The sequence below is a fragment of the Mauremys mutica genome, chromosome 3, assembly GCF_020497125.1.
Source record: "Mauremys mutica isolate MM-2020 ecotype Southern chromosome 3, ASM2049712v1, whole genome shotgun sequence".
Classification (NCBI taxonomy): domain Eukaryota; kingdom Metazoa; phylum Chordata; order Testudines; family Geoemydidae; genus Mauremys; species Mauremys mutica.
The window spans coordinates 206677815-206705248 of record NC_059074.1 but is presented as its reverse complement, the minus strand read 5'-3'; positions in this window follow the sequence as shown (position 1 = coordinate 206705248).

The window sequence follows — 27434 nt, the reverse complement described above, 5'->3', positions numbered from 1 at the left end:
GTGTGTCCTGAGCTGGGACCTCGAGGCATGACTGCAATATAAATAATAATGATGGTCCTTAAATTAGGGGGTTTACCTGAATTGAGATACAAGTGCAAACAGGAATTGCAGCATCTCTGACAACTGGCAAAGTAGGTATGTGGACCATGGAGTGGGTTGGAAATGGACAATTGCAGAGGTGAAGGGGAGTGGAAATAGAGCTCAAGACATGAGAACAGAAGATATACCACATCTCCCCCTAGATCTGACCCGCGATGGGATTTTCAAAAGCACTTAGTCTGCTCCCATTGAAATCGACACCACCACGCTGAGCGCTTCTGAACATCCTGGGCCTTATTTCTGTATATTATTGCACCTCTCGCCACACGAACCCAGGGGGAAATCCTGGTCCCACTGGGAATCCAGGGGAGTTTTGCCACTGACGTCAATGGGACCAGGATTTCACCCTTTGTGCTTACCTGGCAAAGTGCAAGGAGGTTTGAGTAGATGACCCCGGATGGTTTGGAATCTCAGCCCAGAAGGAAGTAAATCTCTCTCTTTAAATAATTTTGAAACATTTACAAATAACTCCTGTGCCTTTTCAAACAATAATATTTGGGGCTCAATTCTAACACCCCTCCCTTTAATCCACATTTGCAGTTTAAGGAACTGGTAGGTAAATAATTCACAATAAGAACCATCTATTAAGTGTGCAGTAGCCCTTTCATCTGTTTGCTAAAGTGACAAGTGAGGCTGGTTTGCTTTATATTGAGGTGGAAGTGCAATTCCTAAGCTACCGATCTGTCTGCTTATTTGTAGAGTTTACCATGGAAACTGATACCCGGCTAAAAAGTTCTCCTTCATTCCAATGTCACTTCAGATAGGGCCGGGTAAAAGGATTACTGTGCTGGTGCTGACCTGTGCTCATTGTCTTCAAAAGCATGAATGAATGGAGTAATTTAAACCGCGAGAGATAACAAAATGCAGTGTGTGTACTAACAGTTGTTATTAGCATTTCCCATGAAGCCACCAGGTTGCTTAAATGGGGCTTTTAACAAATTGATCTCAGGATATCTAGCACGCTGGAGACCTGCTTCTACCAGGTGCTTACAAGAATCCATGTGCCTGTGTCACCCAGGTTCTAACTGGTCATGGACTGAGAACTGGCATAATAACATCATTCGCCTCCAGTATTGCTCTGCTACCAGAAACCAACAGGGCTAGCCCATGCGTTAAAGTCATCAATTACAAAGGCAACGGTGATTTACACCCAGCCGCATTCTCATACTCTTACATTGCATAGCACCTTATTCCAACAACAGCCCCATTGACATCAGTGAGGATTACTTGCGGAGAAAAATGTTACTCGTGAGTATGGGTATCGGAATCTGTCCAACCATATGTAGCCGCTTCTGAAAGGGCAACATTCTAATCTGAGTTTTACCCAGCCGATGTCCTTTCTTTCATCCTTCTCTTCCCGGCTCTGTGGAAATCCCCATGATGGATCGGCAAGTAGAATTCCACTGGAGATGATTATCAAATACCACACACGTTATAGCTCAGCATATTTTTATAGCAATAATACTACATTTAAAACCTAATTTCAACCCTGCCCATCCTTAATCATTGAGTAGCGTTTATTCATGCTAGTGCGCGGTTTGCAGAGGCTCATGAACAGGGGTGCAGACGGCTACAAACCAGGGCACCAACCCTAAACTGGTTGCGTGTTCTATAACAGATTTCACCAACCACGTGGCAAGAGTGAACACCTCAAGCACGACAGCTTTCTCATGGAGTCCCGTGGGTACTCCGATCTATCTTGCCACCCAGGCACGCCTGCCTTTGTGATAGATGGTCCCTTACACCAAAAATCACAAGAATATTCAGGTTACACCTAGTCCCAAAGGACCAGTCGCTTACTCCAGGTCAGTTGCACCTTAGATTTCTCAAAGACAACAATTGTAACCAATCGTCCAATACACTAACTAAACGTTTATGAACTAGGAAAAAGACATTGGAGAGCTCTTTACCAGGTGAAAGCAGGTCAACATACACCCACAAATGAGGAACAGTCTTAGGTTTCAAAAAGTAATAGAATGTGCAAGCTCTAGACGATCTTTACAGCTAACCCAAGCTCAGCATCTTGGAGATCCCTTGTTTATGCTTAAAAATATTGCCCTCTCCAAATTCCAAGCAGCAGAGCTACAGCGCCTCCTGGTCAGGCATTTTTATTCCCTTCATCCCCCAACCCCGAGTTCCGACTGATGGAACAAGTGCCGGCGCCTGTCTCCTTTTCGTGGGTGAGGGGGTGGGGGCAATCAACCAAGTCTTTGTCCTTTGATATTTCACGGTGGTTCATTTGGTTTCAATGGGCCTTCTTGTGTGCAGGACCAGCACTTTGCGTTCAATAATGCTACTTTCCTGTTTGGTGAGTTACCCAATTACAATGCAAACACTCAGTACAAACTTTATACCATGGGCTAGAGATGTTATAAGTGAGATCAGTGCATGCACCCATCCTACCAGCATGTCATCAAGTGGTAACTCTGAACATAGTCTTAGGTCTGATCCACACTGGGGGGCAGTGTCGAGGTAAGATATGCAACTTCAGCTACGGGAATACCGTAGCTGAAGTCGAAGTATCTTATCCCGACTTACCTCCCGTCCTCACCGCTCGGGATCGACGTCCGCAGCTGCCCCGTCGACTCCGCTACCGCCACTCGCTCCGGTGGACTTCCAGAGTCGACGGGAGCGCGTTCGGGGATCGATATATCGCGTCTCATCTAGACGCGCCATATCGATCCCCGCAAAATCGATCGCTACCCGCCGATTCGGCGGGTAGTCTGGACGTACCCTTATTAACTTAACATCTATTTGAACAAGGCTAACACACCGGGGAACCGGACTGGTTTCCAGCTCTGCATTCGTCAGTGTTCCGTGAGGCCTAGGGGTCTTGGCATGAGCTGGCACCTGGTCCGCCAGTGTCGCACATCCATGTAGACTTATCCTGGGCCCACTTCTGCCATTCCTGTTGAGTAGTACCCTTGGACTCTGAAATTACAGACACTTACACAGAAGCTTAATTTAGTGACTACAGTGGCTGTACTCATGTGCATATATAAGTGTTTGCATGATAGGGGCCTCCTGTGCAAATAATCTCACTGAAGCAATTTCACACTTCAGAAAGTACCAGAAAAGGTTCAATTATTCAAGCAGTTTTACTAGGAACCTCAACATCATAGTTATACTACGGTGCCTTTGATAATTGTTCTATTAAAAGTAATATACGAAAAGCTCTAATGAGCTTGAAAGCTTGTCTCTTTCACCAGCAGAAGTTGGTCCAATAAAAGAGGTTACCTCACCCACCTTGTCTCTTTCATATCCTGGGACCAACATGGCTACAACACCAGTGCAAACACCACATATTTATTAGGGTTATTACTCAAACTGACTGGAAGCCAGTAAGCCATTTTGCCAGCATTTGTCATTTGTTTTGCTGGGTTTTTCAAAATTTCATTCAGTTCTATAGCTGGTTAGAAAAAAACCATCCAAGGTTTTCGGGAGATGAGGCGTTGCCAATGTCTGAATTTTGACAGAATCTTTTGTCTACAAATATTTTAAACTCCAGTTGTGGCACTTGAATCATCAAAGATAAAACACTGAATTAGGTTCTACAGTACCCCGCTGCACTCAGGTGTCAGATTTCATAAAAATCATTTCTGATTTAAAAAAAGCAAAGTTAAAATAAACGACTGCCTTTTCAATGCGCTTATGGCACCTTTTTATAGACTATTTTAAAAAACCATAAACGTGCTTACTGTATTTCACCTTGACTTACAATTGATTCTGCTTTTGTCTTCATTTTTAACTCCCTCTATGATTCACCGCCACCCTGCTTATCTTTAGGATTGGAAGAAATTGATTTTTATCAGTAAACGTTAGTAAATATAGTTCAACAGACACACCCAAAATGACAAACCCATTTCCCGTGACAATCAACGTTTACAGCTAGGGAAAGGAAGCAAAGCGAATGTGGTGAGTGTCATTAAATAATTATTGTCTGGCACTGCCATAATTGCCTGCAACTGGGAAAATTTAAATCAATAGGAAAAAATGCTTAAAAATAAACATTGATGGTATCCATTGAAATTACAAAAAAACAAAAACAAAAAAAAAACAATCCCACACCAAATTCTGCCAAGCCTAATTATCTTATTGCTCTGCCAAGCTTTGCCTTTGTTTTGTCAATAATACCAGCATTGATCATCCACTTCTTCCATGGACAGCTTGGGGCTTTCTGCCATGCTGGCCCTTATGTAAGTGCTACACTCCCCATAATGCATACTGAACTTGGCCAGTTGATAATGGTTTGGCAACTGGCCTTTGCTTATTATGCAAAACATGATCAGGTCACTGCTCCTTGTCTTCCGTCCCCAATTGTCCGTTTCATCTACCTACTGCAACTTGCCATAAACCTAGATTGCGAGTGTTCTGAGACAAAGGGGATTTTATTACATATCGCTAGATTAGTGCCTTGAACAGCGGCACCCCGATCTAGGTAGGGCACTCCAAGCTGTACAATAGTATAGAAGAAGAAGAACAACAACAAAGGATTAATGGCTCACATTTAATATCACAGAATAACTGATCATTATAGTATATGATGAACAGGTAATTGACGAGTATAAAGGGCTTGATATTCTGTTGCGTTGCGCCATCTGTAGTAATTTACCTTGGTGGAAAGCAAGTGCAAAAGTGCTACCCGATCAGCATGGTAGAAGTTTACACCAATTTTCAGCATTGTAAATGACCACACAAGGTGTAGGGCTATGGAGAATCAGTCCTAAAACGTGGTCCAGGACTGAACCATTCGTGGGCCATAAGGGTAGGTCTTCACTGCAAAGTGAATGGGGGATTGTCACATGTGCGGGCACACCCATGCGAGCTTGAAGCTGGTGGCGGCGTGTGTTGTAGGTGTAGCTACACACCACAGTGAAGTCAGGCTGTGTCACAATTCATGCTCTGCTCTGCGCTACCCCTTAGGAGGGATAGTGCTTCCTAATGGCTAGTGCACCACAGTGGGACTCAGGAGACCTGGGTTCTATTCCCAACTCTGCCACTGGCCAGCTGGGTGACCTTAGGCATGTCACTTCACCTCTCTTGGCCTCAGTTTCCCCACGATGATACTGACCTGCTTTGTAAAGTGCTTTCAGATCTGCTGATGGAAAGCACTATATACGAGCTGAGTGTTAGCCGGAGTCAGGGAAAAGCGTAAGGCTGCAATCCAGCCCATCATGAATATAGCTTTGTTTTGGTTGCTCTGCTACCATTCAGAGAATTTGAAAAGCACAGGAAGGTAAGTTGTGGGGGGCTCATGTACCGCTGCTGCAAAAGGTTTTTTTGGTGATTCAAGACAACAGTTAAAAGAAGCCAAGTTCCCTGGCTTACTGACTGAAGCAGGGTCTGGGATTATACAATAAAAGGCAGCCAGATGGCCATATTAGTCAAGTATGTCTCTTTTAGATATGCGGCATTTTTTCCCGTTGCACTCCCATCCCCTGTTTTCACACACTGTTCACCAGCGGGTGGCCAAGTTGGCGTGTGCCCAGCTGCAGCGACGGTGAGTCCAGTTGCAACCATAGACATGGGAAGTAGGGGTGCTGCAGCACCCCCAGGTTGCACGCGGGGCTCTGTTCCAGACCCCACATGAGGGGTCTTAGCCCCGCGCCCAGGCTCCACTTCTGGCCGGCCTCACGCCCAGGGTCTTGGCTGCTGGCCCCACGCCCACCCCCAGCTGTGGCCCCAGCCTCGGCCTCCTTACCCCTGTCCTGGTCCCCCCCTCCCGGAGACACGGCCCTGCTCCCGGCCCCAGCTCAGGAGTGGGGGCAGACAGGGGGAAGGGGGCTGGCTTTCAGCACTCCCACTATTCAAAGTGTTCCAGCGCTACTGGCTGCGATTAACAAGAGCTGATCTTTTTTAAAGTCAGATTTTAGATAAACTCGCTGTAAGTGCATTGGCAAAGCCTGCGCACTGTTTCTCTTAGGGGCTACCTGGTAGGATTTTTTCCCATGGCTTGGGCTCATGGGCATTCCCATCCTGTAAACTTAATCTCCAAAAGAGCTGCAGCCTCTCCACATAATCCTGGCTCCTGACTACTGATTTTCTGTAATTGGTGCATACAAGAAATAGGTTCGTTACAGGCTCTGGGTGGGAGAGGGACCATGGAAAGGATATGTTAAGATGGGTGTGGATGGCTTTTTATACCACAGGCCAAAACGTGCTGGTGTCTTTGACCAGATCATTGTCCTACAGTCCATGTTCCCACCTAAGACAGATTCCTATTCTCTACTAATAGGTGTATAAGCGCTGGGTTACAGCTGGTGTGTGGCTTTAACATGGGAAGGAGTCTTCCTCTTCTCCCCTTTCTGCTCCTTGATCTGGGCCAGGTGCCCACAACAAGTGCGGGTCATCCCAAGGGGAGCAAGGAGAAGGAGGAAGGGCCCCACTCTTCTTCGACATCCTCACTAGTCAGCGAAGGTGGCCAATCACACCGAGGAGAGCAAGCTGCACCCTTCCCAGGGATACGTACGGCATGTGGACCCTTGAGAGGAAGTCCTTCCATAGCTCTCCCTTGGGTCAAGGAAGCCATGGTAGGTCATTACTATACAATCTGACCCTCGCCTTCGAGTATCTCCTCAATCTCATAAGGAAGTTTTGTTACTCCCCTTTTCCAGTTATCAATAAAATCCCTCAGTCGGAGATACCGGCAGAGGAGGGTGTTTAAATCAAGCACAAATCTAATGCAATAACCCAACGACTTTGCTGCTCCATGGTGAAAGTGATGTGTGCTAAGCTTTTTAATATGACTATAGATTCATGGACTTTGAGACCAGAAGGGACCATTATGATCATCTAGTCTGACCTCCTGCACAACGCAGACCAGGAAACCTCAACTAGTGATTCCAGCATCAAGCCCATATGTTGTGATTGAGCTAGAGGTATCTTTTAGAAAGACATCTAGTCCTGACTTTAAAACATCAGGGATGGAGAATGCACTGCATCCCTTGGTAGATTGTTCCAATAGTTACTTAGCCACATGTTAAAGACACGTTTCTTATTTCCAACCTGAATTTACCTAGCTTTGTCTTCCAGCCATTGGATCGGTTTATGGCTTTGTCAGAGTCACTGTCTATCAAATCATTTTAGATGACAAACTTTATTTTTCAACAGTGTATTGCTTTTTACTAAATGATGTACTTTGCAAAAGAATATCACCATATAGTTCAGTGTGTTTGTGTGGTCAGTTTCAGTATTTTTCATCCATTGTCAAACCATTTTATCTATCAATTAATTGTTTCACAGATCATTAATTTGACTTTTTCCACTCTGTCATATTTCTAACTCCCAAAATGTGAAGCTTTTTGCGGTAAGTCACTATCCTCTCTAACACAGGTACAGTAATTTCTCCAGCTATTCATTTAAGACAAATTATTTACAGCAGATGTGGTTAAACAATGAGTCAGAAGATTTGCTAAATGTACAAGTGGCTACACTGACCTTATTAAAACACACCCCATTAAGCTGTAACCTTTTCCACTAAGCCAACTAATTTTCATCAATATTCAATTAGTTTTTCCTCCCCCAATTATCCCTTTTCAAAAACAAAAATATACCAACACGGCTGGAGAAGATTCTAGTCCAAGACCAAATATTTCTGTTTTGATTGCAAAAAAATCAATTCCTCCTGCTTTGAGGAAAATTCATGCCTGTAAAATGGACTTGTTCAGAGTATTTGATGCTGCTTGAAGAAGTGCCTTTTCCATTCAAAATCGGAATGGTTTGTTAACAAATTAATCTTCATCAGCTATGATAGTATCGTGAATAGGACCGGCTCTAGGCAACAGCAAAGCAAGAATGTGCCTGGGGCAGCACATCTCCAGGGGCGGCATTCCGGACATCCTTTTTTTTTCAGAAAAGTCCACTGATGTACGGAAAAAAAATAATACATGAAGATCAAAAAAATCTCCAGTAACGGTTATTAATTAATTAAATCAGAAAACACGATTACTTGTGTGTACTGTGCCGCACTATCAGCGCCATTCATGCCAATTTCCATGTCGCATTGGTGCCAGTGGTCACTGAATTATTAAAAGACTATGCAAGTATAAAAAACAGAAAAATTCTGTTCATATAAATTCTTTTAATTTATGAGAAAATGGGCATAGCAGATGACACTAACGGTTTTCATTACAGTGTATAGTTGAACCCAAATTGTTTGTAATTGTGATTTTGTTCAAATTAAATGAGTACACTAGTAGGAAATTGTTTTATTTCACTAACTACAAATTCTCTGTTTTCATATTTTTTTAAAAATTGTAAACAGTGGGAAAAAACCAACCAACCAAACACACATTGCAAAGTGCAAACATGTAAAAGCCAAAACCAACTACAACAGGGGGTTACCAAAACTTTTTTTTGCTTGGGGTGGCAAAATACCTACAGCCGGCCCTGATCATGGAAGTCTCTTGGTGCTTTATCTTGTAGCTTGCACTGCGACACTGACTACAGAAACAAAAATGAGCATCAAAGGCCTGAGGTGATGCCCAGTGGAGTATTTCCATTGGCTTCAAGGGGCAGTGGCTCAGGCTTTACCTCCACGAAATAGTACAAAATAATCAGAATACTCCCTTCCAATGGATGGTGAAATTAACAAGTGGTTTTATCTCCTTTCTTTTAGGCCTTGTCTACATTACAATCCTGTATCAGTAGAGGGGGCTCTGCTGGAATAGCTAGTCTAGATCAGCAGTAGGCAACCTATGGCACAGGTGCCGAAGGCGGCACGCGAACTGATTTTCAGTGGCACTCACACTGCCCTGGTCCTGGCCACTGGTCAGGGGGCTCTGAATTTTAATTTAATTTTAAATGAAGCGTCTTAAACATTTTAAAAACCTTATTTACTTTACATACAACAATAGTTTAGTTATATATTATAGACTTATAGAAAGAGACCTTCTAAAAAGATTAAAATGTATGACTGACACGCGAAACCTTAAATTAGAGTGAATAAATGAAGACTCGGCACACCACTGCTGAAAGGCTGCCGACCCCTAGTCTAGATCCAGATTATGCCGACAAAAGCTTTCATCGGTCGGCAAAGCTGCGTGTACACTATGGGTTTTGCCAGCACAGATATGTAAGCTTTTTAAACACCCCTCACCAACATACATCTGCCAACAATACTTTGTTGTGTAAGCCTGGCCTATGTTTGACTACAATCCTGGCCAGCTCATTAAGGCTCAGAAAAATCAAGTCAGTGGATGAAATCCTGGTTTCACTGATGTCAGTGATAAAACTCCCTGGACTTTAGAGGGCCCAGGATTTTCCCCACTACGCATTATACAGAGCTATTGTATGAGACAGTCTCTGCCTCAGAAAGTCTGCAGTCTGGGTGCTTGTCTACACAGGAAAGTTATAATAAAATCAACTGAGGTGTGACTAAAACTACTGTAGTGATACTGGCAGAAGTCTCAGTGTGGGCACTCTTACTCTCGTATAAAAGTACCTTTCTTTGGTTTTGTTTGTGTCACTTTGGAAGAGTTTTTAGCCAAAATCAAAAAGGTGCTCTTATGCCCACACAGGGAATTACACACTGGTATAACTATAGTGGTTTAACTAGACTTGTATAACTGATAAAACTTTCACTGTAGACAAGCCCTAAGACTGATCTACCCTTGGAAGTTTTACTAGCATAGTTATGTTGGCTAGGGTGTGATTGTTTTGCCAACAGACTAGAGTTACACAAGTAAAAATTTTGGTGCAGACAGTTATACCCTACCAAATTCACAGCCATGAAAAACACGCCACGGACTGTGAAATCTGGTCTTCCCGCATGAAATCAGGTCTTTTGTGTGCTTTTACCCTATACTATACAGAGTTCACAGGGGAGGCCAACGTTTCTCAAATTGGGGGTCCTGACCCAAAAGGGGGTGGCAAGATTATTTTAGGGGGGTTGTGGTGTTGCCACAATCTGCACTGCTGCCTTCAGAGCTGGGTGGCCGGAGAGTGGCGGCTGCTGACTGAAGGCCGCAGCGCAGAAGTAATGGTAGCAATACCATACCGTGCCATCCTTACTTCTGTGCTGCTGCTGGTGGCGGCTCTGCCTTCAGAATGGGGCTCCCGGCCAGCAGCCACCGCTCTCCAGCTGCCCAGCTCTGGAGACAGCGCCGCCCCTAGCAGCTGCACAGAAGTAATAGTAAGAGTAGCAGTGCCGCAGCCCCCCTACAATAACCTTGTGACCCACCCACCCACCCACCCAACTCCTTTTTTTACAACACCGTGAAATTTCAGATTAAAAAAGCTGAAATCATGAAATTTACAATTTTTAAAATCCTATGACCTTGAAATTGACCAAAATGGACCATGAATTTGGTAGGGTTCTAGTTATACCAGTAGAAAGAATGGTTTATTTCCCTTTGCTGAACCAAAATGAACTATATCAGCGTACAAGATTTCATACCAATAAAACTGCATTTACACTAGAGTTTGGGTTTTTTGCCACTTTAACGATGATAGAATTACCGTAGCATAACTTTTAAAAGTAGACAAATAGATGGGGAACTGAGGCACAAAGATATTAAATGACTTGCCCAAAGTCATACAGGAAGTCTGTGGCAGAGCTGGGGGGGGGGAGAGAGAAGGGTCCTCAAATCTTATAACTCTCAGTCCAGTGCTTTAAATCACAAAACCACTTTGTCCATTTCATTTTTTTTCCCATGATCAATAACACTTCCAAAGAAAAACTGAAACTGTAGATTGATTGATTGATTGATTTCCTTTGGATTATTATTATTAGAACTGGTCCAAGCTTTTGCTTTAAAATGAAAAAAATAATTGAAAATGGCCTTTTTAAAATGAAATTAAAAATTGATGACTCTTGAAAATTTCCATTTTACCTTTATTTTATTTAAATAGAAAACAGCATAAACAATTAATGGGGGGTTTTAAATTTGCTGTACATCACTGAGTTTTAAACACATTAAAATGAACAAAACTTGGGGAAATTTCAAAAAAAATTTACAAAGAGATTTTCAATTTTCAACCAACTCATTGATTTTGCAATACAAAATAAAGACTACTTGTTGAATAGAAATTGATGGGGGATTATATGAAACTGGCCACAAAAGATAACAGATTTTGTTTTAAAGTCAGAAAAAGGTTACATTCCTCTGTTATTGGGCATAGGAGTTTCCTATGAGACCAATAAAAAAATTGGTTATATGGCATTTCGCAAGAAATTGTTTTAATCCCTAATGTTCATGGCCATTTGTAGAGGGAAATAGGTTTTTTCTGAACAATAAGCCTATGTAGATTTATGAACCTGGGAAACACACAGCCATCCACACACCAATCCAATTCAAGGTGATGGAATTAATAACACTGATATAATGAATAAAATCTCTTCCACTCAAAAAACCATTGTCTGTATAATGTCACCACCTAAGAGTGTTTACTTAACAGCCCGTTAGTGCTCATTTCCCATTACTGGCAGAAGTCTTCATCCACAATGGATTGGTTCTATTTAAATCATGATATTTGCTGTGTATCACGTTACTACAGCAGGATTCCCTGTAGACAAATGAAAGCTGAGTGTGAACTGACAAGAAAAATGACTTAGAAGATGAATATTTTTGAAACAACCTAAAATACTGATCATGCTTTAACAGTGATCTAAAGAGAAGCCAACAACAGTATTTCTAAACCCTTTGCAAATCGTCCCATTTTAAATTAACTCACCTTTTCTGCAAGCTTCACGGGTTAGCAGCCTGCTGAAACCAACTTGGATTCAATCACATAAAATAAACAGAAAGAATATTAAATGAATAGTTAGACAGAGGCCTGACCCAAAGCCTACTGGAGTGAATTGGGAATCTTTCCATCGGTGCCATTGGCCTTGGGATCCAGCCCATAATGAATATTGATACAATATTAAGACTAAACCTGGCTTAGACTGTGTCAGACATAGTGCAGCCTCCTTATAAGGTTTTTATAGAATCACAGGGCTGAAAGGGACTGAGAGAGGTCTGAGCCAGTCCCCTGCACTCATGGCAGGACTAAGTATTATCTAGACCATCCCTGACAGGCGTTTGCCCAACCTGCTCTTAAAAATCCCCAATGATGGAGATTCCACAACCTCCCTAGGCAATTTATTCTAGTGCTTAACCACCCTGACAGTTAGGAAAAACTTCCTAACATCTAACCTAAACTGCCCTTGCTGCAATTTAAGCCCATTGATTCTTGTCCTATTCTCAGAGGTTAAGAGTTTTCTCCCTCCTCCTTGTAACAACCTTTTATGTGCTTGAAAACTGTCTGTCTTCTCTTCTCCAGCCTAAACAAACCCAATTTTTTCAATCTTCCCTCAAAGGTTATGGTTTTCTAGACCTTTAATCATTTTTGTTGTTCTTCTCTGGTCTTTCTCCAGTTTGTCCACATCTTTCCTGAAATGTGGTGCCCAGAACTGGACATGATACTCCAGTTGAGACCTAATCAACGCAGAGTAGAGCAGAAGAATTACTTCTCGTGTCTTGCTTACAACACTCCTGCTAATACATCCCAGAAGGGTGTTCGCTTTTTTTTTGCAACAGTATTACACTGTTGACACATATTTAGCTTCTGATCCACTATGACCCCAGATCCCTTCCTGCGGTACTCCTACCTAGGCAGTCATGTCCCATTCTGTATGCTCTTCTCTATGTTTTCTGTTAGGGATCTATTTTTCCTTCCCATTGTGTTTTAAACTCCCCTTCAGGATCACAGTTTTAAAGCATAATTCCATTAACAAATCAGCCCTAAAGAATGCACAATCACAAAAACTTTGGTGTTCAGCTTCATCTCGTCTGTTCAGTTCATGACAGAATTTTACAGCTCTTTTTCTCCAGTGCCTTTAGGTTACTGCCTTTTAGAAATGGTCCAGCTCCAGGCACATAGACCCCCATGAGACAGACCATAATCCTATCAGGCCCTATTCTGAATCATTTGAAGTCAATGGGAATTTTGCCATTGACTTCAATGGAGCTGGTTTGGATCTGATCCTATGATGAGGGGCCTTCGGAGATGCTCAGCACACCAAATGCCTACTCAAACCCACAGGAATAGGAAAACTGCACTGGCTTACAGACCCCTTAGGTCATTTTCCAGGCATTTATTTTTGTCACAAACATGACAAACTATTTGCTGAGTGATTCCAAATTGGAGACCTAATATTGGGGTGAAAGTCACCTCTTCCCCACCCAGACAATGGGCTTTGCACAGAGAAGATGGCAGAACTTAAGGAGATACAATTCTCCACCTGATCCACTGCCTGAGCATGGAACTATATTGGTTAGAACTGCTGAGGCCTCTGTGCCCCTGCACAGACTCCCAACCTCTGAGATCACGTAGTTGCTTGTCCAGTGACCTCTTGCCAATCTCCTCCAAACCCTCCTCCATAATTGGAGGTGGTTCAGAATCCACTTCCACAACACACAGGGAATGTGGAATCCACCTGCATGGCTGTCACCTGATACCCTGATCATCAAAGCTGTAGACCACTTAAGCTGCGTAGAAGGCTTTGCACCATACCAGAGTGAAATTCAACCTTAAGCATGTACATGAATTACGCACATTTTGTACTTTAATGACAAGATATAATTCAAGAACATACCTGCGGGAACTGCAAAATATCCCTGCAGCACTCCCTGCCCCCCCATTCCCAGCCAGCTCAAAGGTACATAACTCCCTTGGTCCATGTGGGGAACTCCCACAAACAACAGTGGGAGTTCAGAAGGTAGACCAGGGACAACAGGAAATGCATAGGCTCCACCCCAGAGCACCTGTGGTTAGGAGAAGTGTCATTTCCTTTGGTAGGGTAGCAGTCAATATACTGGGATGCCAGTTTGGCATGAAGATTGTGTCTGCTCGGTTGGTTCTTCTGCTCGTCGTTTATCACATAGCCATGAGGACGTGTCATCTTCTGAAGGGGGAGCCATGTAACAGAATTACTGGGACGGTTGGGTCTGCGTGGGGCAGATCTGCCCAGGAAAAGTAGACGTGTTCTGGTTTTAGCTGCACCAGCTGCCGGAGGTAATACATGTTCTGTTCTTTACTGAGCTTGTGCTTGTGTCATAATTCCAGGGACTCTGCCAATGCCTGTGCCAACCCAACACGGGGGACGCAGCAAGAGCAGACTGCCTACTGTTAAGAAACCTCAGCAATTTAACATTAAGAACGAGAAGGCACATTAGGGCAGTTTGGAAACACACTATTTTATTTTAATAAATCATTGGAAACCCTGACAATTCCCATTATATTTTGGCAAGCTGGCTTCTTGTGAAGTAACTGTGTCTAAGACATCACATGTTATGTACTGCTGATATCTAGCAACTGCAATATGTTTAATGGGATTAATAGAGAATATAATCATGTAAAGGACCTTCAGGCAGCTGGCCAAAGCAGAAAGGGGGAGGAATAGCTCAGTGGTTTGAGTATTAGCCTCCTAAACCCAGGGTTATAAGTTCAATTCTGGAGGAGGTCACTTAGGGATCTGGGGCAAAAGTCAGTACTTGGTCCTACTAGTGAAGGCAGTGGGCAGGACTCAATGACCTTTCAAGGTCCCTTCCAGTTCTAGGAAATAGGTATATCTCCAATTATTCTGGAAAAAAAAAAAGTTAGTAGGAGCTTTCATGGAAACATGCTTTTTATCCCCCAAAATTTCAAAGTATAACTTTGGGCATCACACACTCACTTGGTAAAGGACATTTATGAATGGGAAAAAGGTTAATGCAATCAGCACATCCTTCATTTTTTACTAAAGTGGGCAAAGACTGGCTAAATTTTACATTTTTATAAATCAAAACCTAAGTCCACAGGCCACATATTAAACCAAACGGCATATTTTCAGGGAATTAGTGTTCATAATCCATTTGTAAAGCTAAAATGATCCCAATGTGCTGGAGGGAAAGGAAAAAAAAGATATATTTTTTTTGCATGTGCATGCAAATGCCAAATTAACATCTGCATACAATATATGCTCTGGTCAGATCCAGAATATTGTTGTGGTTATGGGCAATTCACTTAAAAGCCTATATGTTTAAACCTCACATTAGTACGGATAAAATGTTTTCTGCTCCTTTAAGTTTAAGGGTTTTTCCCCCCCTTGTTAAAGTCTCACATTAATGGTACTTATAAAGCACAGCTGTTTCAGTGTACCATGTAACAATAGTGTTTTGTATCTGAGCAAGTTTGGAAGCCTTCATGCTTACTCAGTTCTTCCAAAACCAAAAGCAACACCACTTGTTACTCCAAACCAAAGAGGTATCTCTAGTATTTGCAAAACAATTAGATTTTTGAAAATTTGGTGTAAAATGAGCTGAGATGAAATTCAGATTCGGAGTCAGAGAAGATTGGACAGTTTGGGATTTGGGTACTTTTTGATGGAGAAAGGAAAAGGGCCATCTAGCTACTTCAGTTGTGTAACCCACACACCTCCTCGGTGTGGCGTTCTGGCCCCTCTAGTGGCACTGAAACCACTTAGAGATTAGTGAGTCTGTTCTACCACCCAGGAGGTATGTGGGTTACATTTGTATTAATGAGTCTACTAAAGATATAGGGCCCAATCCTTGACTGGTATAAATGGGTGAAGTTCTGTTGATTTAAATGGAACAAAGTCCACTTGTATCAGCTTTGGATCTAGCCAGTTCAATTATATTCAAAATGGGATGAAATCCAGCTAAGAAAAGATTGCAAAGCCAAAAAACTGCAATACTCTGGGTGAAATGAAATTCTGCACAATTGCTCCCACATTGATTTTAACGGGAAAGAACACTGAGATTTAACAAGCATCTCTGCAAAGTAGATGTGTCTGAAGCGAGACCCCCAACAGTGTGAATCAGAAAGTCAAAAACAAACAAAAACAAGGGGCAGAGGATTGGAAAAATGACAGACCAAAACAAAGCAGAGTGCATAATGTACATATATATCCCATTACATATTCATATGCACAGAGCTGTAGATTGCAGCATGCACATGTGATTTCAAAGGAAAATATCAATAAAGGAGGTCAGGCTGGTTGGGAGCAGTCTCTCTGTGAAGTCATCCAGTAAATTGTCTAAGTAGACATGTCTGTGGAAGGAATCTTCAGAGTAGGAACCAGAGATCTGTAAAAGCACTTGCCTTTTAATCATTTTACAATGCCATTTTTTTTCTATGCAACTGTTCTCCATAAAATAATTGTCAAATCTGAGCCCACCCAATGCATTGTCTTGCTCTTGCGAGCGCGGTCTGGATTCACTTATGGCATGTTCTTTCTGTATCTCTTTTTCTGTGGCGATGTCTGACTCTCCGCAGCAGTGTAGTCTGGGATAGAGAATCTAAGTAGTATCTCAATAGAATTCCTTACATTACGGCTTTTCTGTACTTCAGCTTCAACGCTGGACCTGATTTTGCAGTCCTTATTCAGGCAAAACTGTCATGTACATAAAGGCCCCATGACATTTATACCCATAAAATGGGTATAAATGTAATGAATGCCCACCTTAAGGGCTCTTTCATATTGTCCAAGTAGTGTGAAGAGGCTTTAGTGCAAGTGAAGATGAGGTCCAATAGGAGTTTTCCTGGTATAAGGACAGCAGGGTTGGGCTCATTCAGACAAACTAAGTTAACTATAATTATGATGCAGATTTAGAAACATGCTCCTTAAATTCAATTTCCTTTTGAAACATCACTGACTTCATGAAAGATTTCCCAAGTCTTTCCTAGACCCACATTTCCAAGCTCCTACTCAACCATGTTCTTCCCACCCACATTAATATTTAACTTCCCTAGCAGGTATATTGTTTGCCTCTGCTAAGCTTTTCATGTTTTGGCCTTCATTCAAATCAATGTTGAATTCTGTGTCTCTTTATATTGGTCAATTCTAGTTATAATGACATAGGAAAACTTCAAAGCTGTCATCTTCTTGCTAATCTTAATAACCAAGATTCTGTCACCCCTCTACCAACCAGCAGCAGGTATCAAAACCTGGCAGGTGAGCTTCCCATTGGAGAAGAAACCCAGAATCCACATCACTGGTATCTTTTTAGTGTCACTTGTTTAAGTACAGAGTATGCACCAGTCCCTGAAGAGAGGTGCTCACAAACAGCATGCAGGTGAGCCCTTCTTCCAGAAACCTCAGCCCAAACACCAGCCCCTGGTTCCCAAGAAGCAACTCTTCCCAGAGAATTGACTGTAGTTAAAGATTAAGGCAGAGAGCAAACTCTTGCTGTTTGCAACAGCTTCCTCAAAAAAACCCACCCCGCGATTAGCACAATAAAACTAACCACACTGCTCACCCAAGAAAAAAGAATGTGTGAGGCAATGTGTAAGTGTGTCACCTGGTAACTCCTGCCATAACACACATATGTAATTAAGGACCATTTCTTTGTTCTTTGCGATTTAACTTGCAGGACGTATCCATTATGGGTCTTCTGGTTAGGGGTGAGATGAGTCTGTCTGCATCCTTGGTTCTTCAAGATATCCAACAATCCAGTCTCATTCTTCTGGATTCCACCTTGCATGTGGGCTTTCTGGGATCACCTTTTATCTTCTAAGGATTTTGTTCACAGCGATGTACCATACTGTTTCTGAATATTTATATCAACAGTGCCCGGAGATCTCAATCAAGATCAAGGCCCCATTGTATCAGATGCCACACAAACACATACCAAAACACAGTTCATGCCCTGAAGAGCTTACATAGTCACAAAAATGGCTATGGTTAGAAACAAACATTCTGGGCCTTTATTTCAGGGGTGCCAGCATATTTTTTACGCCGGCTTTATTTAAGGGCTAAATAGGACGGTGAGGACGGTGATCAACCGTTCTTCTCGTCCACTGAAGGTAGGACAAGAAGTAATGGGTTTAGTCTGCAGCAAGGAAGATTTAGGTTAGATATTAGGAAAAACTTTCTAAATATAAGGGTGGTTGAGCTCTGGAATAAGCCCCCAAGAGAGGTTGTGGAACCCCATCACTGGAGGTTTATCAGAACAGGCTGGACAAACACCTGCCAGGGATGGTTTAGGTTTACTTGGTCCTGCCTCAGTGGAGGGGGCTGATGACTTTGAGGGCCCTTCTAGCTCTAAATCTCTATGAGTCCTGCTCGTCCTGTAGAGCCCCAGTTCAGCAAAGCACATGCTTAACTTCAAGCACATCTGTAGCCTCACTGAAGCCAAGGGGACAACTCTTGTATGTATTTACACAGACCCCTGGCCCGCCGGTGAGTGTGTTTTACACATCTCAGTCAGTGCCAATCCACATTGGACGTGGCTGACAGGCGCCAGCTAAGGAAAATTGGCTTTTTATCCCAGGATGTAGCAGCTTATGCTCTCAGCTGTCTCTGAAGATCCCCAGTTCAATCCCTGATGTGTCGGCCAACCTGGCAGCCATCACATTTAAAGTTATGCATAAACTTAAGTGCATTGCTGAATTGGGCACGGAGCACTACATTAAGGACATTTCCATCTATCTTGCCAAGAATTAGCAAAGGATCAAGTTCCATTAAAAGAGGGTTTTATTTTCACTTTCAAGCAGTGTGTGAAGGAAAACCTGCTATCTTCTTCGTCTAAGTTCCAGTTTTTCCAGCTACATTTTGAAGTAGCCGCATATGTAATCTGATCTCTCCTCTTGTCATTTGTGCCATCAGCTCTGAGGGCCATCGGAGGATGTTGACAGTTATTTCTTGCTTTAATACATTACCCTTCGACTGCCTAATGGAACCTCCCCATCCCTTCCGGGAACCCCCCCACACACACACACGTTACTGTCTGTACAGGCACAGACTACGCGTGGAGGGGGGACGCATGTGTGGGGTTATGTGCCCCCCACCCCGATTTCTGCCTTCAGTTTAGCACAGAGGTTTTCAAACTGCGGCGCCTGGCCCCTAGAGAGGCACGCCCCACAGTTTGAAAACAGTCACTTGCCTCCTTGGAGACCCAGGGGCCCGAGTGGGCCGGGCAGCTCCTCACTGGGAGAGCCGGGGCGCTGGCTGGATGCCCGGCAGTCCTCCTTGGAAGGGCAGGAGGCACAACTCCGAGCTGGGCCCCTAACATGCTCTTGCCTCTCCCCCGAAGGAGCCCTGCACTGGCCAGCAGCGCCCCCTGGAGCCAGCCCCTGCCCGTGGAGCCTGGCTGCCATGAGCTGCTCCCCGAGGTGCTCACTCACTGCTGTCCTGGTGCTCCTGGCTCTGCGGCTGCTCCTCAGCACAGAGGCGACACATGGGGAAGTCACATGCCCCCTTGCTCCCCCAGAACCTCCCCCACCTTGAGCTGTGTGGAAGCTGTGCCAGCACAATGTACATCACAATCTGTATTATGGTAATGGGGAGAGGCCCCAGTCATAAGCCACGACTCAGTTGTGTTAGGTGCTGTACAAATGCCAACTAAACAGTCAGTCTCTGCAGCAAAGAGTCAATATCCTCAAGTTCTGCTTCCAATCCCCTGCTCAGAGCAGGCCCAATCCCAACAAAAAGTTTCATTGAGACCAAGACATTTCTGCAAAAAGTCTCGGTTTTGACAAATTGGACATTTCCGACAAAAAAATGGTTTGGTTAAAAAGATTCCCTAGTTTCTAGAAATTACTGCTCTGCTTCACTCTTCCTGCATATATTACCCCTTATTCTTTCAAGAGTGTTGATGATATGCACGTCCTCGACTATGCAAGTCCTATACCACATCGGAAAATACCTTATCCAATTAAATCTAATTTTTTAGCTTAAAGAATTCAATTTCTGCTCAGAAATTGGTAATGATAAAAATCTCAGCTCGTACCTTTAGATCTCAGCACTTTACGAAGGAGGTCAGTATCCTTACTCCCATTTTACAGATGGGGGAAAGTGTGGCCAGGACAGGAGAAGTAACTTGCCCAATATCACCCAGCTGACCAATGGTAGAGCCAGCGACAGAACCCAGATCTCCCATACCAGGGTTCTACCCACTAGGATATACTGCTGCCTTACTAGACTACTAATTCATTTGTTCACAGGTCAAAAAGGGGGTTGTATATAGCTCTTGTTTTTTCTTTGTGATTCAGTGAAATAAGTTCAGTTGTCACTAGCTATAGCAAAACATCTCATCCTCTGGTAGCCCTTCTACCAGGTGGTTAACAGCAGCAATATGGGCCAGATTCGAAAGGTCTAAGGTCCCTCTTGAGGAATAATGAGACTGGCTGAAGTCCCCACCCAGAATTCTGGGAAAAACAAATCAGAGCTTTCCTCGTTGCCCTTGGCAGGCATGTCGCCCTCCACAAGCACAATGAGTCGATAATAAAGATTCCCTTGTTCTTAATGAGGGTAATGGGGACAGAGAATTGAGGGGAAAACTCAGCAATAATATAGCACTCAAGCAAAGGTTAAAGCATCCAGTAAGTCTGCAGGAGTTCACTCAGCTCCTTCCCTGCCAGTCTTCGAATGTCACCAAGCAAGAGTTCCCTGCCATGTCTCTGCCCACCCCCCTCAAAGCCCTACTCATGGTTCATATAAGCAGATATTAGTAATCGAGGAAGTTCTCTCTGCAGATGTGGCTCTGTTGAAGCTGCTTACCAAGTCCCAGCTTGATGTGACACCCACCTGACCCAGCTTGGTGATTCAGCTCAGTTTAAGTGCTGAATAATCGGGGGAGAATCTCACAAATCACCTCAGCTGATCTTGCTTGTATTTTCTCTGCACCACAGGACCCTCAGTAGTGGGAAGCCGAAAGCATCTGGGACCCAAGGACAGCATCCTTGCTACTCAGAGGTGGACTTCTCACCACAAAGAGACAGCTCTGTCCCCTCTGAGTTCAAACTTCACCTCCCTACCAAAGAGTAAATCTGGTACATCTAGGACAGGGGTAGGTAACCTATGGCACAGGTGCCAAAGGCAGCACGCAAGCTGATTTTCAGTGGCACTCACACTACCCGGGTCCTGACCACCGGTCTGGGGTGCTCTGCATTTTAATTTAATTTTAAATTAAGCTTCTTAAATGTTTTTAAAACCTTATTTACTTTACATACAACAATAGTTTGGTTATATATTATAGACTTCCCGGAAGAGACCTTCTAAAAACATATGACTGGTACACGAAACCTTAAATTAGAGTGAATAAATGAAGACTCGGCACCCCATTTCTGAAAGGTTGCCGACCCCTGATCTAGGATGACTTCCCAGCATGCCTGGTGGAATTGTGGGCATGCAATATATGTAAATGAGGCTCTCTATAGCCATTCTTTTCCTTTCCACCCACAGAGGAAGCAGAGAGCTCCTTCCACTCTAAAGCATCTGACTCTCAAGTTCCATTTAGAAGACAGCACTCCAGTCTTGAGGAATGGGGAAGGCTTTCTCCCCATTAGAGCTGATCTAGAGCATCACTCAAGCAATATAAATGTGTAGCTGCTTCCTTACTTTCAGGGTGTTACAGGAGCAGGAATTTACTTCAATAGGATGAGGATTTTGCTGCTGGTTTACAGTTTTGAATTGCATCATTTATGAACAGGTGTAATTGGGCCTCTTACCTCCATAGCCTCTAGGAGCATCCAGGTGCGCTGCTGCAGGGGTTCACTCAGTCTAGTGCCCCCTTCAGGTGTTCTGGTGTCACAGCAGTCTGTTGTTGAACCTAGCCTAGCCCTCTGGCCAGATCACAGCTCATTCCATTCCCCTTCTAGGGAATCCAGAAAATAGGAGAGACAAAATCTAATGGCCTTCAAAGTTGTTCTCCCAGCTTCTATCTGGCATTTGCCCTTCTTGGCTTCTTTTCTTCTTGATACCCAGGCTTTCCGTCTGGGTTAGGGTGACCAGATCGCCACACTAAAATAACGGGACACATTGGGGTGCCATCAGCCCCACCCACAGTCCAGCCCCACTCCTCCCAGGCTCCACCCCCACTCTGCCCCAGGTCCCGCCCCCTCCCTGCTTGCCCTCCCCCCCCACCCTTCCTCATCCCCCGGCCTGCCGCTGGCTTGCTGCGTCCCTCCTCAGTCCCCCACCCACCCCTTGCTTCTTCACCCCCCCACCTGCCACTCACCCCTACCGCACCAACTTCCCCTCTCCTGGGTGGGTGCTCGCCCACCCCCTGCCTCTTTCTGTCCTTGCATCACCCTCGCCCTGCCCCCATTCCACCCCCTTCCCCCAAGTCCCTGCCCCTGTGGTGCCTCTTCCCCGCCTCCTCCCCTGAGCGTGCCGTGTACCTGCTCCTCCCCCTCCCTCCTGGAAAGCGCTAAGTGCTGCCAAACAGCTGTTAGGTGGCAGGAAGCATTGCGGGGGGAGGAACAGGGACACAGCGCGCTGGGGGGAGACGGGGAGAAGGCGGCGAGGAGGGGGGAGCTTGGCTGCAATTTTTCCCCATGGGTGCTCCAGCCCCAGAGTGCCAAGGGGGTCAGCGTTTCCTTCCCACTGGCCTCCTTACCTGAATACAGCGACAAATGGCGTCCCGATCGTACATTGATCAAGACACGGAACAAAGGGTTAAATATCGGAACAGTCCCAATTTTATGGGGACATCTGGTCACCCTATTCTTGGTCTTGTGGGAGAGGTAGAGGTACCCAGGCCCATCCTCTCCTCTGGGTTCCAGCCCCAGCACCCTGTTTCAAGCAGATAAAGACTGTTTCTTCAATCCCTCTGACACTTCCTTGGGCTGCTTCTACCTTCACCCTGCTTGTCAAGGTCTTCACAAGGTCTGTGGACTCAGCTATTCCTGCCTGGATCTGTAGCTCCTCATGGTTTCTCCTTAGCCAGCTGCAAAGCTGCTTTCTCAAAGACCACTGGTAGCCCTTCCCTGCAGCAGCTGGGCTGCACTGAAAGCAGTTTCTCACCTTTAAAGCGGCCAATATCTCCCTCCTCCAGATAGAAGCTCCTCTCAGCCCTCTTCCTGGAGCTGGGGCTTGTTTCTCAGGCCCCTCGCCTCAGAGTAGTCAGCGGCAAAGCTTGAGTCCTCACCCTTCAGCTGCACACCCTCTCCAATTAGACTTCCAAACTGGAGGGTTGAGCCAGCCAGCCAGCAAACCAGTCTTCCCATCACAGCAGGAGGCAGCTTTTTCGCTGATGCCCTTCCCCCAACCCCTTCCCAGTTGATTGGGTGAGAGGGGGCACCTTGCCTGGCCCTCTCTGCAAGGCTTTGGGTCCTTAAAGCTACAGTGTTAGGATTCCTTTCCCAAGCCTCATTCATTCCCAAGACCCTTAGGTCTCTCGGTACATCTATTAGACACATCCAAACCCTTAAATGGCCATGGCAGGTGGGCTGCTCACTAGGTGCTACTGCCCTCCATGGCAGACTAACCCGTCCAAATGGGTCAATTGTACTTATGTTCATGGGCCAACCACACGCTTAGACAGCACTTTCTACAGATGGCTATGGGGAAGTCCTTAAGAACGATGTAAAGAGTTGAATAGAAGAGCCATATGAGGGTGGTTGCTTATTGTTCCTATCTTGGGAGGAGAGGGGTAGTATGCAAGAATTGACAGCCTCAGAAAAGAGTGATTGAATGACCCAGAAGCCCTGTTCCAGAGATATTGGCCAACTGGAAGGGCTCTTCTAACCATAATCCAATTACGGGTAGTAAAACCTTCGTCCCTGCCTATCAATATTTTTAGCAGTGTTGGTCTGAGATACATTTGTGCTTACTCGCCTTTCACGTCCTGGTGCTATTGATCTCAAATACATTGTCTTTTAATTACGAACTCCTGAGTTGGATTGTGGGCAACTCTGATGCTGGACATCACATGAGAAAACAGACTGACCTCTGAGGGTTGGTGATCTGGGATAGGAGCAGAAGAATGAGGACCGGATCAAATGTATATAAATGGTAGGCGCATCTCCCAAAATTGTTGCAACTAACCCGTGGATGTGGGAAAAAAAACCATTAAAAGACCTGAAGGCTGCTTAGGCATGGTTAAAGATGCATGAGGCATTACATGAGATCTTGGTGGAATATATCTGAGCTAACAAATCAAAGGAGACGATTAGGTCTAATGGGAGAAATGACCAGAAAGGAGATGAAATAATTGGTGGTCATATAGATCTACTGAAGGATAAGATGTTACGGTTTATTCATTTGTTTTAGGTCTTTAATTGGAGTCACCGCAGGCAATGGCTCAAAATTGGAGTATTTTTACAACTTTATTTACAGACTGAGGTGTTTTTTGTGACTTCTTAGCTCCACCTGCAATCCTGCCATGTCTACCCAAATGATCAACAGTGCAAGAGTTAGGAGTGCTGACATTTAAATTGTCCTTCTCGGGTTTCAGAATCAACACCTGCTTGATATAAGCACAGATTTCTCAGGCTATTGTTTCAGATATGGGGGATTCAGGAAAACCAGACTGCCTTGCTTTGCAGAAGCCCCCACTTAGTCCTAGAAATTGTTGTCAAATATAAGCTTAAACTTTCATCCTTTAAACTTTGGGAGACGCAGTGTGAGCCAGTGGATAGGGTCCTCACCCAAGACTTGGGAAACCAATATTCTTTTCCTGGCTCTTCCACTGACCCATTGTGTGATCTTGGGCAAGTCACCATGCCTCTGTTTCTCTTCTGGTCTTTTGTCTGCCTGGTCTATTTAGACTGCAGCTCATTGGATAAAGGACTATGGATTTAGACAATGGTAGCCCAATTTTGGCTAGGGCAGGCCTCTAAACATTACAATAGTCCAAATAATAATAATGGTTCTACCTTAGAAAAGAAAACTGTTACAAACAGAGTGGGGGAAGACGCATGTCACTGCAGGTGTCACAGACCCAACTAGGAATCTGAGAGTCAAGCAGATCTCCGTCCTTCACATGCATCATTACCAGTAGTACAGGTTCTTACAAGGTGAATTATGCCCTCAGTTATCCCTGTGCAGCTCCATTGCCTCTTTCCAGCCATAGGATTTCCATATTCGTAGCCTTCTTTTACAATGTCCTGCCTTGGAACTTTGTGTTGGTTTGTTTTTTTCATGACTAAAATGTTCTAAGATAGCAGTTCTGAAACTGGGGGCCGGGACCCCAAAGGGGGTCATGACCCTGTTTTAATGGGGTCGCCAGTGCTGGCATTAACTTGCTGGGGCTTGGAGCCGAAGCCTGAGCCCCACCACCCGGGGCCAAAACCCAGTGGTTTCAGCCCTGGGCGGCGGCGCTGAAACCCCTGGGCTTCAACTCTGGTCCCCCTGCCCGGGGCGGCAGGGCTCAGGCTTTGCCCCGCCCCCTTGCGGTCACGTAGTAATTTTTGTTGTCAGATGGGAGTCACGGACGGTGCAATGAAGTTTGAGAACCGCTGTTCTAAGAGGGTTTTCAGCAGAAGTAGCTTGTACTGCTGTACAGCCTCACCTGAATCATAACATAGTTTGACGGGGAATAAGCATTTCTTTTGCATAATAACATTGCAGAGTCACGTGGTGGGGTAGAAACCCAGTCAGAGGACTACAACCTAATGATATGGCTAGCTCAGTGGTTTGAGCATTGGTCTGCCAAACCCAGGGTTGTGAGCTTAATCCTTGAGGGGGCCACCCAGGGATCTGGGGCAAAATCAGCACTTGGTCCTGCTAGTGAAGGCAGGGGGCTGGACTCAATGACCCTTCAGGGTCCCTTCCAGTTCTAGGTGATAGGTATATCTCCATACATTATTATAAAGAGCAGATTGCATTCTTTAGCAGGTGTCTTTTCATACAGCAATGGCCATAGTTAGAGAGTCTTGATAAAATCTTAAGAAGACGACTTATAAAAGGATAACGTGATGCCCCTGCATGAGTTGTTGGCAATGAGAATTGGACTTGGGGCCTCTGTATTGTAAAGCACGAGCCTCTAAAAGGCCCAACTGTCTTAGCCCAAACCACAGCAGGATCCTCAATCTCTATATATGGCCCAGCCATCCCTAGAGGGGGACAGAGCATCACACTGAGTGGGCGTGGCTTGCACAAGTATTTTTATAGGGCCTGATTTTCAGAAGTGCTGGTTAGCCACAATCCCACTGACTGCAAGTAGGGGCTCAATGCTTCTGAAAAAATCAGACTCGTCGAGGGCTGAATCCTGCTTCCTCTGATCCCTCAAACGCCTCCTGAGTGAGCCGAGCAGGATCCAGCCCATAACGAAGCAGGAGTCAATCTGAATGCAAAACAAAATTAAGCATCCAAGACAGAGGATCCCTCTGCCCCAAAAAAGCAATTGTTATTTGACATTTGTCATCTGCATAATCACTCAGTGGCATGGCTCCATCCATCATCATTCATTCCATATGTCTGTAAGTATTATTATGACACATCTTTTAACACTGGATACAATTGTTTTACATTTGCCAGACTCTGCCTACTTAATAGTTATTGCCCTGATCCTCCACTGATGTAAATGAGCACAACCTTGCTGAAGTTCAGGAAATCACCAGATGAGTACTGGGCCCTATATTTTCTCCTTTATTTAGCCATTTCATGAAGCAGCAGTTCAACAGTTAATTACAAAAGGAATGATGGAAAATACTCTGTGTTTCCCTTATCGTTGCTATTGTATATAGCCGCAGGCCACACAGACCAGCAAAGCATTCAACTTAGTTCACTTTCTTTTATCCTTAATTAAATGCTGACCGACAGGGCCTTTAAAAGCCTAAATGATGGGTTACATTTTCAAAAGTACCTAAGCCCCATTTTCAGAAATGACTTGGGCCTATAACTCCTACTGAAAGTCAGTGGGAGCTGGCTACCTACCTGCCATTGGTGCTTTTGAAAATTTCCCACTGAAAAATCCAAGCCCTAAGGACTTTCAAGGAGGTGTAGGCTCCTAAATCCCTAATACACTTTTCAAAATAGGACTACAGCTCTCTAATAGGGTAGGGTCGTGCTCTTGTCTTCTTCTGCAGGCACACAGATGGCTTGTAGCCTCTCTGCTTGCAAACACCACGCGTGATCTATTTCATGTGTCCCCATCACCTTCACAGCATTGTGCAGCACCTGATTGACATTGGGACGTCATCTTTCACCCCCTAGGTCAAAGATAGGAGAGGTAGGAAAACCCTCCCAGGACTGACTCTAAGAGCCAGAGCCTGCCTCTGCCCCGGCCCACAGCCCTATCCCCCTCGGAGCTAGGGCCGGTTCCAGACCCCAGCGCACCAAGCGCGCGCTTGGGGCGGCATTTTGTCGGCAGGGCCGCAGGCGGCTCTGGCAGACCTTCCGCAGTCATGCCTGCAGGAGGTCCACCGGAGCCGCGGGACCAGCGCACCCTCCGCAGGCACGTGTGCAAGAGGTCCCCCGGAGCCGCGGGACCGGCGACCGGCAGCGCGCCCCCTGCGGCGTGCCGCCCTGCTTGGGGCGGCCAAATTCCTAGAGCCACCCCTGCTCGGAGCTTCCTTCTTGTGGCTCTTCTGCTTTCTGGATTACTGGGTTAATTGGCCTTGTAGCTGTCTTCAGCCCAGCTCCAATCTATCAGTTCAGACCAGCTATTATAGTCCGGTTTACT